Genomic DNA, 13631 nt, shown 5'->3' with positions numbered 1-13631 from the left:
TCACTTTTGCAAATGAGGAATCCTGCACTGACTGCCTACCTTCATTTCAAATGAGACATTTGGGGAAAGGGATACCTGCCATGTTATGCCCAGTCACAAGGACCTGCAAAGCCCCCAGGGAGAAAGACTCACCAAACTGCAAAAGCAAGGTTTATTTTGCTCTATCCAAGTATGGCATGAACCACAGAAAGCAGCCTCCAGAGCAGCCACCTGGGAAAGTGCCCCCACTGTCTACTCTTGGGGTGTTTGAAGGCAAAAACTGCAGGGTTACATCAGTGGGTTGGGAGAGGTATGGGTCAGTTTCTGATTGGTTGGCAATTGGGAACAATTAGGGGAAATCTTTAAAGTTTTATGTTTGCCATGAAATACTTATTCCCAGCTATTTTCATTGGCTGATTGTAGAAGGGAACATTTTATGGTTTCTGTGGTTTTGTTTGTCTCTTGCATGTTGCCTGTTGCAATAGTAACCAGGAACTAAGCATCCAGGAGTTTCTCAGTGACATGTTCTGAGACAGAGGCCTACATGCCTTTTCTGCAGCCTGTCATGGTTGCTGAAGCAGGAGGCTGGGTGATGGTATGGTCCCTTCAGCCACCCTGACTGTAAATCCACATAGAGAAGAGTCACTGATGCTACTACTTAACCAGCTATAATTGATTCCTAAGTGAGGAACCAAAAATTAAGAAATAAAAGCCAATTGATTAATTCATACTGTATTGAGGGAGGGGCAGTATTGTGGGCATAATTTCAGGAGACCTAGGCTGGGAATTGCTGAGTGGATTGCATCAGTTAGGCTTGTTTTGTTTTTTTGTTTTTTTTCCTGTCCTCTAGGCCTAGTGAGTTCCTCCAGACAACTGGAGAGAGATGAAAGAATTGAGGAAGAGGGAGGAAAAGAGCACCAAGGACATTTGGTGGAGCCATATTTGGGACTGTGAGTCTGGATGCAATAAAAGGCTGGACAGAAGACAGCCACTTTCAGAGGGTCCTATCTGCCTCTGCTTCCTGCTATCATATATGAATTTTCCCACAGTGATCTACATATTTAAAACACTGAGACTCCTGAGGGGGGAAAAGCAACTCTTCCTTGATCTTGTTAACAGAAGGAATCCTCCTTTTTGTTTGGTTTTTGTTGTTGTTGTTTCATTTCATTTTATTTATTTATTTTTTTTCAAGACAGGATTTTTTTTGGTAACAGGTCTGGCTGTCCTGGAATTACCTGTATAAACAAGGCTGGCAATGACACACAATGATCTGTTTGTGTCTGCCTTCTAAGTGCTGGGATTAAAGGAGTGGGCTACCACAACTTAGTTGGGACGAATTCTTATAGCAACATGAGAAGAGTAATGAACACTTGTGTAGGAATGGACACAATTCCTTTATTTATGGAAGATTAACTCCAGTAAACAAAATGGACTTGTGATGGTTATACTTGGTTCCCAACTAGAGCATATCTGGAATTAACTAAAATCCAAAAATGGAGGGCACAACTGTGAGAAATGTATTATGTAAGTCAAATAAGGTAGATCCACTTGAAAAACAGACTTGGGAGGTAGAAAGACATAAACATTTAAGTTGGATATCAATGCCTAAAGGCACACACTTTTAATCTAGATATTGATGCTAGGAGACACACACTAAATGGGGACACACTTTCTGCTGGGAGTAAATAAAAGACCATGGAAGAAGTGACTGCTTGCGCTCACCTTGCAGCAAGTCTATGCCATCACCAGAGTTAGAAAATACTTTCTGGAATTCCAGCATCTACTGAAGACCAGCCAACATGTCTAACCTCCTGGACTGAGTAAGTACTGAAGTTTTGGGCTTTCCCTTAGTAGGTTAGACATTGTGGGCTTAGCAGGACTGCAGCCTTAAGCCATCCTAATGATTACCCTTTGTTCATACAGAGAGTACTTGTATATGTTCTGTTACTCTAGAGAACCTTAGTACAACATTTTTTATATTAATGTGGAAAATGTTCCAAATTTTCAACATTTGTGTATACTTGTCAAAATTAGTCACCTATTGACCTAAAATTCTATCTAGAAAAAAATGAAGTGAAGTAACAGTCACTACTAGCCTAGAGTATCTACACTGAGACTACTATTAAAATCTGAATAAAGAATTTCAGAGATCCACATTTCCAGCCTCAAAGAACAGGGAACAGAGGAGAGACAGAAACTAAACATCCAAACCATAATCATAACTATTGTTGTGTCCCACAGGGTCAAGAAAACAAATCGTAGTTCTTCATTTTGGATCCAGGTTACCTTCAAAGTACCTCCAGGAGAAATGTCAGAGGATAAGATAGCCCAGATCTGGGTCTGTAAACATTTCAGAGTTCAGAATTTCTTCTGCAAGTAGACCATCAGCAACTTCCATTTCTGTTTCTTTCTTTTTTTTTTTTAATGGAGGAAATAAGGGACAGCATTAAAAACCCAACTTTCTCAACAGAGGCTATTGCTAAGTGGTATTTGAGATTACATCCTAATGGGGTAGACGAAGGAAGCAGAGATTACATGCCAGTTAACCTAGAGTTGCTCAGTTCTCCAAAGAGTTCCATTGGGGCACAGTTCCAGCTTTGGATCATCAACACCCAAGGAGAAAAAACCGAAACTGCAATAAGCCCCAAAGCCTTTTCCTTCCTGCCAGGCTATGAAAAAGATTTCAAAAGGTTCATCCTTCAAGATTTCTCGTGACAAATGCTCATCGGCTTCTCCCTGAAGACAAGCTCACCCTCCTCTGCACAAGGATCATGTTAAGACTTCTTCAGCATCTCCAACCTGAGCATGAAGCCAGGGATCCAGGTACCAAAGAGGACAATGACAAATGAGCTAGGAAAGCTGTGGGAGAATTTCCTCTTCACAGACTGCTGCCAGTGATAGCAGGCCAGGAATTCTGGGCTCACAAGGCCATCTTAGCAGCTCATTCTCTAGTCTTCAGAGCCATGTTTGAACATGACATGGAAGAGGGCAAAACAAACAGCGTTGAGATCCATGATCTGGAGCCAAAAGTCTTCAAAGTGATGATGGGTTTTATTTACACCAGAAGGCACCAGACCTCTATACCATGGAAGATAATGTGCTGGCAGGTGCTGACAAGTGTGACCTGGAGCATTTGAAAATCATGAGCCAGAGAACTTTCTACAGTGACCTCACCATAGAGAATGCTATCCATACTCTCATCTTGGCTAACCTCCACAGTGCAGGGCAGCAGGGCAACTAAGTGAGCTTTGTTGGGATTAACCTCTACATCTATGACTGCAGTCTAATTTGGAAAGAGTTGTCAAAGGAGAGCCAAAATAGACAGGCAGAGGAGGACAAATGAGGAGAGGCAAAGATGCAGTCATTGAACTGTTTCCAGAAAAGATTGCATTTCTGAAGTGTTGGGGAGGGAAGAATGATTTTCCTCACTTCTAAAGTCAGACCCACAGTTGAGGTAAGGGAAGTATGGCTTCTCAGTTAATCGTCTTCTCCTTTTTCAAAACAAAGTGTTTTGGAAAGACACATTAGTTAATTTCTTAGGTTTCCTGTTAAAGACACAGAAGACTCTGCCTAGTTCACAGGTTTCATAGTACAGGAAGAATGGGTTTTAGATGTAACTTCAGAGGTTCAATTTTATGTTGATTAATACCCTTTTGGTAAACTGATAGAGCACTGTCTATGAAGAGTTTTGAGGATTTCATAACTTCTTTGGATTACACTAGTCCCAGATTTTTGAAACAGATTGGCATTACAATGAGTTTGGAAGCCTACAGGTGTGATCAATTATCTACTCTTTCACTCACTCAACCTGGTCAATTTAATCAATTTCCACCACTTGTCTTCTAAATATAGGCTTAATGTTGTGTTTCATTGGGATGAAATCAGACCTTGGGAAAACTTTACATGCCTTTTAACACGAAGCCATAGCCCTTTGCTACAATACCAAGATAAAAATCTACTACAATAATTTCTCAGTTACCTACATTTTCCAGGGAAAAGATTGTCAAGCCCAACCGGCAGGTGGCCCTGCAGATATGCCAGCTACTGCCTACCTTCAAGGCAATCTACTGGGTGAGAATTGTCAGGTTGACACACCCATGAACCCACCCCTATATGTCTTAATGCTTTTTTTTTTTTATAACCAAGTCCATTTAAATTAAAACAAACATTTATAGACAATATTTGGGAATTTGGGCATCGTTCTTTCCAAACTAGTTCCTGCTGGTAAGGGGCGCTGTCATGGGGGATTCTAAGAAGATGCAGAAATCCTGGCTGTAGTCTGCTGCAAGGCTGCTTTGTCCAGCTGTTTTGAATGTAGGATCACCTGGTACACTGTTTCAGACGGTCTGGCTTGATCAAACCACAATAGTCTGGAAGGAATCCACAGCTTTTCATTTTCTGTGGAAACAAAAATAGAATCCTTTTCCCCAGTAGCTTGTCCTTGAACTTAAATTTTGGAGTCAAAGCATTTTTTTTGTAATTTATTATTTTACAGGTTGATCCCAGTTCCCTTTCCCTCCCTCCTTACCTCCCTCCCTCCTTTTTACCCTCTTTGCCCTCTCACATACACCCTAACCACCCTCGCCTCCCATCCCCCCACCCCAATTCCATTTGTAGGGGAATGCCATCCAGTTGGGGTCATGTAGGTCTGACAGGTCATGTGAAGTAGGGACAAGGGCTTCCCTCCTGTTTCTAGGTTAAGGCAGTTATCCCTCCATGGGGGATGCGTTCGCAAGGTCCTTTTGTGCACCAGGGATACATTCTGGCTCCACTGTCTGAGGTCCCTTAGACTGCTCAGTCCTTCTGGCTGAGACTCATATTCAGGGGGGCCTGAGTCAGTCCCATGCTGGCTTCCCAGCTATCAGTCTGGGGGCTTGTTAGCTCCTCCTGCCACCTGGTCTTGTCCTCTTCATCTGCATCTGGGTTCTAGTTCCACTCAGTGTTTATTTATGGGGGTTTGCTCTGGTTTCCAACAGGTATTAGATGAGGGCTTCATAGATAAGTTAGTTGTTGATCTCACTATTTGGGAAGGGCATTTATGGTAGCCTTTCCACTGATGTTCAAATTGTTAGTTGGCTGAAGTCTTGTAGTTCTCTAGACCTTTCTTTGTGTTCCATTTTATCTTCAAACCAATATTGGCTCCCTCTTTTATGTTCTCTCTCTCTTTTTCTGTCTCTCTCTCTTTCTGTCTCTCTCTCCTGTCTTCTATTCCTAACCAGACTCAATCTTCCTAGTCGCATGTGTTTTCCATTCCTCTCCCTCGATTTTCTCCTACTTCTCTCTCCATTCACTACCCCCCCCCCCACTTCCCCTGTGCTCTGGGGGGACTTGTCCCTTCTGTGTTCTGTGAAGGACTTTATATGAATCTCTTAGAATACACCTTGTATCCTAGTACATCTGGTGGTGTGAATTATAGGCTGGTGATCCTTTGATCTAGGTCTAAAATCCATATATGAGCAAGTACCTACCATGTTCCTCTTTTTGTGACTGGGTTACCTCATTCAGGATGGTTTCTTCAAGTGCCATCCACTTGCCTGCGAATTTCAAGATTCCATTATTTTTTTCTGCAGAGTAGTATTCCATTGTGTAGATGTGCCACATCTTCATTAACAATTCTTCAGTTGAGGGGCATCTAGGTTGCTTCCAGGTTCTTGCTATTACAAATAGTACTGCTATGAACATAGTTGAACAGATGTCTTTGTTGCATGGATGTGGATCATTTGGGTATATGCCTAAGAGGGGGATTGCCGGGTCCTGTGGTAAACTATTTCTCATTTTCCTGAGAAACCCCCATAATGATCTCCAAAATGGCTGAATGAGTTTGCACTCCCACCAGCATTGGAGGAGTGTTCCCCTTTCTCCACATCCTCTCCAGCATGAGTTGTCTTTGGTGTTTCTAATTTTAGCTATTCTGGAAGGAGTAAGATGGTATCTCAAAGTTGTTTTGATTTGCATTTCTCTGATAGCTAAGGATGTTGAGAACTTTCTTAAGTGTCTTTCAGCCTTTTTGATTTCCTCTATTGAGAATTCTTTCTTCAGTTCTGTACCCCATTTTTTAATAGGGTTATTTGGTGTTTTGTTGACCAGTATCTTGAGTTCTTTGTATATTTTGGAGATCAAGCCCTTTGTCTGATATAAGTTTGGTGAAAATCTTTTCCCAGTCTGTAGGCTGCCCTTTGGTCTTGTCTGATTTTGTAAATTTGCATATTCTCTCTCTGCTTTTTTGTTAATTTGGATAAAGTTTTGTCTATCTTGTTGATTTTCTCAAAAAAATCAACTCTTTGTTGCATTGATTTTTTTTCTATTATTTTCCTTGTTTCTATTTTGTTGATTTCAGTTCTCAAGTTGATTATTTCCTGATGTCTACTCCTACGGGGTGAGTTTGCTTCTCTCTGTTCTAAGGTTTTCAGTTGTGCTATTAATTCTCTTATGTGACTATCCTCTGTTTTCTTCATATGGGCACTTAGTGCAATGATCTTCCCTCGTAGCACTTGTTTCAAGGTGTCCCATAAGTTCTGGTATGTTGTGTCCTCATTCTTGTTGAATATTAGAAAGTCCTTAATTTCTTTCTTTATTTCTTCTTTGACCCAGGTGTGGTGCAATTGCACATTGTTCAGTTTCCATGAGTTTTTATGTTTTCTGCTATTTGTGTTGTTGTTGAATTTCAATTTTAAAGCATGGTGGTCAGAATGCATGTGAGATTGGGAGAGAGGGAAAGAGGGAGGGAGTGAAGGAAGGAGGAAGTGAGGGAAGGAGAGGGAACTGAGTTTGATATCTAAAGATGAATAAATAAATAAAATAAAAAAGTTAAAAAACAAAAACAAAACACAAACAAAATATAATGAAAGCAATAATGCAATAAGGATTATGTTATATAATACAATGAATTCCTAAAATACATGAAATTAAACTTGAGCAACATGTATTGCATTTGTGTATAAAATTCTTGAAAACAAATTAAATATAAATAAAATAACAGATAAACACAAAATATGTGTGTAATTAATGTCTATTTATTAAAAAAAACTTTGCACAAAGTTCACAATATTGCTATATAAATATGATGTGCTGTTTTAATAATGTAATATCTCTGAGAGAGCCTTATTTCCAACACATACACATGGCAGAGATCTGTGTACTTCTGTGTATCATTTATTGGACATATTAGGAATAAATATTCAAATAAAAATAATGTTTAATGATGAACAATTAAAAAAGGATATCTTTATTTTTTTCTTATTTTACATATCGTTCCCAGTTCCCACTTCATCCCTCCTTTCCTCTCTCTATCCTTCCCATGTCCCTGCCACCCCCCCCCAACACCCTCCCATTCTATTCCAACCCTACATTCCACAGGGAGGGTGATGCCTTCCAGGAGAAATCAACAAATTCTGTCAAGTTATTTGTTCTAGGGACTAGGACCTCCCTCCTACCTCCAGGTTAAGGGTGTATCCCTCCATGGGTAATGTGCTCCCAAAATCCTCACAAAAGAATATCTTAAGTCCAACAAATCCCCAACACAAAATCCAGGAAGTACAGGACACCATGACAAGGCCAAACCTAAGAACACTAGTTAGAGAAGAAGATGAAGACACCCAACTCAAAGGTGCAGAAAATGTATTCAATATAACCATAGAAGAAAACTTTCCTAAACTAAAGAAAGACATGCCAATGAAAGTATATGAAGCATACAGGACACCAAATAGAGTGGGCAAAAGAAGTCTCTCTGCCACATAATAATCCAAACACAAACATACAGAATAAAGAAAGGATATTAAGAGCAGCAAAGGAAAAAGGCCAAGTAACATATAAAGGTAAACCTATCAGAATTTTACCTGATTTTCCATGGAAACTCTGAAGGCCACAAGGTCCTGGATAGATATTCTACCAACACTAAGAGACCATGGAAAACAGCCCAGACTACTACCCATCACAACTCCCAATCATTATACATGGAGAAAACAGAACATTCCCTGACAAACCAGTTTTAAGCAACACTTATCAACTAATGCAGCCCTACAGAAAGTTATGGAAGGAAAACTCCAACCCAAGGAAGTTAACTATACCCACAAAAACATAGGCAACATAAATGATAATCCCACTTTACCAACAACCAAAAGCAAAGTGGGGAGAAATCCACACATAATACCACCACCAAATCCAAAGCAAACAAGAATTAAAAATCAGTGGTCATTCTCAGGGACCTCCGACTGTCGAAGGGTCCCTTAGACTGCCCAGGACTTCTAGCTGAGACCATGTTCAGGGTGTCTGGGTCAGTCCAGTGCTGGTTTCACAGCTGTCAGTCTGGGGGGGGCATTGGCTCTCCCTTGTTTAGGACAGCTGTCTCTTTAGGTTTCTGTGGCCTTGTCTTCTCCCCATTTTCTTATTACTTCTCCCTCTCTGCATCTGGATTACACTTTGGCTCACTGTTTGACTGAGGGTGTCTGCTTATGTTTCCATCAACTGCTAGATGAGGGCTCTATGATGGTAGAGAGGTTGGTCATCAATCCAAATCAGTAAAGGGCATTTAGGGTAACCTTTCCACTATTGCTCAGATTGTTAACTGGGGTCATCTTTGTGGGTCTCTGGACATTTCTGTAGAGTCAGATTTCTGTTCAAACGTATGATGGCTCCAAAATATACAAAGAACTCTGGAAGCTAGTTACCAAAATACCAAATAATCTAATTAAAATGGGGTACAGAACTGAATAAAAAATTCTCAATAGAGGAATTTAAAATGGCTGAAAGACAGTTAAGTAAATTCTCAACATCCTTATCCATCAGGAAAATGCAAATCAAAGCAACTCTGAGATACCATCTTACTCCTGTCAGAATGACTAAAATGAAAAACAACATAGACAGTTTATGCTGGAGAGGATGTGGAGAAAGAGGTACACTCCTCCACTGTTGATGAGAGAGCACACTGGTACAGCTACTTTGAAAATCAGAGTGGTGGTTCCTCAAGAATGTGGGTATCAGTGTACCTCAATATCCTGCAATTTCACTCTCACAGATAAACACAAAAGAAGCACATTCATGCAACAAGGACATCTGCTCAACTATGTGGAGCATAGCAGCATTATTTGTAATAGCCAGAACCTGGAAACAACCTAAATGTCCCTCAACCAAAAAATGGATGGAGAAAATATAGTACATTTACACATGGAGTAACTCAGCAGAAAAAACAGACATACAGTGGAATCCTGAAATTCACAGGCCAATTGATCAAACTAGAAGAAACCACCCTGAGTGAGGTAACCCAGTCATATAAAGCCAAACATGGTATGTAGTCACTCACATATTTTTTGTTTTAGACATAGAGCAAGGGATTACCATCCTACAATACTTACCACCAGAAAAGCTAGGAACCAGGGAGGACCCTAAGAGAGACATACATGGTTCCCTTGAAAAGGGGGAAGGGACAAAATCTCTTACAGAATTTGGGAGCATGCAGGAGGTAAGGGGGAGTTGGGAGGAAGTAGAGGGTAGAGGTGAGCATGAGGGGAGAAAGATTGAGTTGGGAAAGAAAAAAGGAGTATAAGAAAAGAGATACCATAGAGGAAGCCATTATAGGTTTACAGAAAATCTGGTACTAGGGAAGTGTCCAGAGATATACAAGGATGACCCCAACGAACAGAACAATTTAAACAATAGTGGAGAGGCTACCTGAAATGTCATTCCACAGTAATGAAACTGATAACTGCCTTATGTGCTATCCTAGAGCCTTTATCTAGTAGCTGATGGAGTCAGAAGCAGACAGCCATAGCTTATCACTGAGCCAAACTCCTGAAATACAGTTGGAGAGAGGGAGGCGTGGTGAGGAAAGGGGTCAAGACTAGCCTGGAGAAACACAGAGAATCTGCACCCCTGATCAAGTGGGATCTCTTGGACTCCAGTCTGATTGCTGGGAAAACAGCAAAGGACCTACCCACCCTGCTGAATGTGGGTGTTAGTTCAGATGATTGGGAATCTATGGGGCATGAGGTAGTGGATCAGTATTTTTCCCTAGTATAGGAATGGACTTTGAGAGCCCATTCCACATAGTGGCATTCTCCCTCAGCCTAGACACATGTGGGAAGTCCTGGGCCCTGCCCCAAATGATACAACTCCCCATTAAAGGACTCACCCTCCCTGGGTATCAGAGAGGATGGGATGGGGTTTGGTGGAGGGAAAAGAGAAGGAGGGGAGTATTAGCTAACAGGGTTTGATGTGTAAAACAAGCTTGTTTCAAATTTAAATTTAAAAATTACCTTTCAAACAAACCAAGAAACAAAAACAACCCCCCCAAAAGAAAGAAAGTTAATAGAGTTAGGAATTTTCCATGAATCAAAAAAAAAAAAAAAAAAAAGAGAGAGAGAGAGAGAAGAAAAAGAAGAGGAGAAGGAAGAGGAATAAGAAGAGGAAGAAGAAGAGGAAGGGAAGAAAAAGAAGAAGGAGGAGGAGAAGAAGGAGGAGGAAAAAGAGAATTCTAGACTGGCAAATGCTACTTAGTGTGATCATAGCACAGATTCATAACACTAACAATGGTAATAATGATGATGATGGTCTATTTAATATGTAGAATTTCATAAACCAGTCATGGTGAGATTGTCGGTGGCTTTCACAGGTGTACTCTGATGGGAAAGGGTGACTCAACTCTGTGAGTCTAAGGATAAATTTGTTCACAGCGTATCTTCTAGCAGAGCCAGACATGGGAGATAAGTTTTCAAAAAGAAAGGAGAAAGAAAGATGTATATACCAAATTATGATTACGTTGTGAAACAATTCAAACAGTGCAAGGTTTGAAAATACCAAAAAGAAATCAAGATCAGATAAGTATTTTAAACAAATAGATAAACAATAGTAAAGTAGAATAATCAGTAAGTCTCCCCACCAAAAATTAACCCAAGGCCAGATATTTTTTGCCATAGCAATCTACCTGCCATTTACACAGGAGTTAATGCCCATCCTCCTCAATGTATTGCAGAGATTTAGAGTGATATATTAAAGCTTGTCTGAGAATTCAGAAAACAATGTCAGCCACAAGCAATAGAAGCTAGATAAACACCTTTAATTCCTGCAGCCAGAAGCTAGGAGGTGGTGATACACATCTTTAATCCTAGGACTCAGGATTAAGAGAAAGATGGGTGTCTGTGAGTTCAAAGGCCATCCAGATCTACACAAGATTAAATTAGTTAGAAAGAGTATGATAGCTCACACCTATAATCTCAGAACAAGAGGGGAATAAAAAAATAGCAGCAAGGATTCGGTATGAGGCATTATTCTCATTCATTCTCCAGCTTCATTTAGCATAGAAGGATTCCTTCTTCAGCCACACTGAGGAGAGGCAGCAGTTTGAGACTTGGTGAAGAGCTCGTGTGTGGATCAGCCCTTTCAGCCTGAGCTAGACTTGAGAGCTAGTGGCAGGCTGCATTGCTTCCCTGCTCTGCTGTTTGAGCCCAATACCAGTCCAGTCTCTGAGTGGTTTATTCTTTCATGGTACGGAAACTGGAAACAAAGGATCATTGCCTGATTTATCTTATACTAACACTTATATTGACACTTAAATCACAGAGAAAATTCTTACAGGCACTGACACATAAGTACTTCTTAAATAATTGCAAACTGAATCAAAGGATATTCAAAAATAATTTACCATGGTGATCAAGGCTCTGTCTTCGATATGTAGATATGTTTCAATATTTATAAAATGTAATAGACCATATATATATATCATATAAATTCCTAAATGACGAAATTACAGAAAGACAGAAACTACGTTAACATATCATTAAATACAGGAATGGCATTTTTCAAAATCCAAACCCTATCATGGTAAAATCCAATGAGAGATTGGCAAACAAATGACATCCATAAATATAGTAGGCCGTTCAAAACAACCCCATAATCAACACCAACAGGAAAAGAGAGAAACTCAAACAATTCCTTAAAGTCTTGATCAAGACATTGTTTTTCAATCTCTTCATATCTATTCAATATAACAGTTGAAGTCTTAGGTAAATCAATAAGGAAAGTGACAATAAAAATTATTCAAATTGGAAAGGAAGAATAAATAATCTTTTATTGAAGAAGGTACTATAACATACATGTCAGGTAAACAATTCTACAGGGGATATCTACAGCAAATACACATGTTCAGCAAATAGCCTTGATAAAAATCTAAGGGAATGGAAAGTCTGGGTAGGACAAATTGAATGAGAGGAGAATCTAAATTGGTAATAAAATAATAATAATAATAATAATAATAATAATAATAATAATAATGAGTAGTAGTCCTCCTACATACAAATGAGAGAATGAGACACTGGGAAACAACTCAAAGAAAAAAGTTTCCCATCAGCCTCAAATAACATGAAATACCTTGGGGTTAACTCTAAGAGAGTAAATGAAAGGCTTGTTTGATAAATCTTCAACTCGTTGAGGACGAAATTGAAGCAGATACCAGAAAATGCTCATGGATGAGTAGGATTAACATTGAAAAATGGATATACTACAAAATCCAGTTCACAGACCTAATGTAATCTGCTTCAGATTTTCAACACTATTCTTTACATATCTTTTAAGGATCAATTTCAGCTTAATGTGGAATTATAAAAATCTCTGTGATTTTTTTTTTTTTTTACTCATTTTGCTCTTTTTTCTTTTGGGAGGGATTTGCCACATAGCTCCAAAATAAATCACACACCAATATTTATTCTTTCTTATAAATGCACAGCCTTAATTTGGCTTGCTTCGTGTCAGCTTTCCTTAATTAAAATTTCCCATGTACCTCTGGATTTTATCTTTAATCTTCCTTACTTCTGTGTAACTGACTTTCACTTTTACTCTGTGGTTCACTGGGTGGCTGAGTGCCTTGGTGGCTGGTCCCTAGAAGCCTCTCTCCTTGTTCTCTTGTTCCTACCCTCTTCCACATTTTTCTATTTATCCTCTCTACCTGCCAACCCTAACTGTTTCTCTCTCCTGCCTCACTATTGGCCTTTCAGCTCTTTATGAGAACATCAGCTGTTTTAGACAGGCACTGAGTTTAACACAGAGTTAAACAAATAAAACATAAACAAAAGTAACACACCTTAAAAATAATATTCACCAACTTCCCTGGATAGTTAAAATTTTCCTGAACAATAGAAGAACCTCTGTAGGTCTCCCTATTCCTATTACAAATTGTACTTCAAAGACATAATAAAAGTCACAAAATATCATGGTATTGGCTTCATTCAAATGAAAGACTCAGTCATAAGTCTACATACAGTGGCCTTTGCAGTCTAAGAGGCCTATAATGACATCTGGGTTTATGGTGGCATCTGGTCCCTGACTGCTGCCATGGTCTATATCTGGGTCTTGACCCTACTGCAGCCAGGGTCTTTGACCACACTTAACTCTTTGGACAGCTGAGCAACACTAAGTAAACTGACATGTAATTTTTGCTTTCTTATCAATTCAGTCAGGCATAATCTCAAACATTATTTCTGTTTTTCAATGGCTCCTTCAGAGAAACGTCAGCCAAGGTCCTACATTACCAAAATTTGTCTGGAACCCTCCACCTCAACCCTTAGAAAATACTTATGCTTGCATTTTTTGGCTTATAAAATTCCTACTTCTCCTATGTTTGTGTCTACCCTCTCAAAACCAGGATCAGTGAGGAAACCTATAAT

The sequence above is a fragment of the Phodopus roborovskii genome, unplaced genomic scaffold (genome assembly GCF_943737965.1).
Source record: "Phodopus roborovskii unplaced genomic scaffold, PHOROB, whole genome shotgun sequence".
In the NCBI taxonomy this organism is placed as follows: domain Eukaryota; kingdom Metazoa; phylum Chordata; class Mammalia; order Rodentia; family Cricetidae; genus Phodopus; species Phodopus roborovskii.
Note: the sequence above shows the minus strand (reverse complement) of the source record.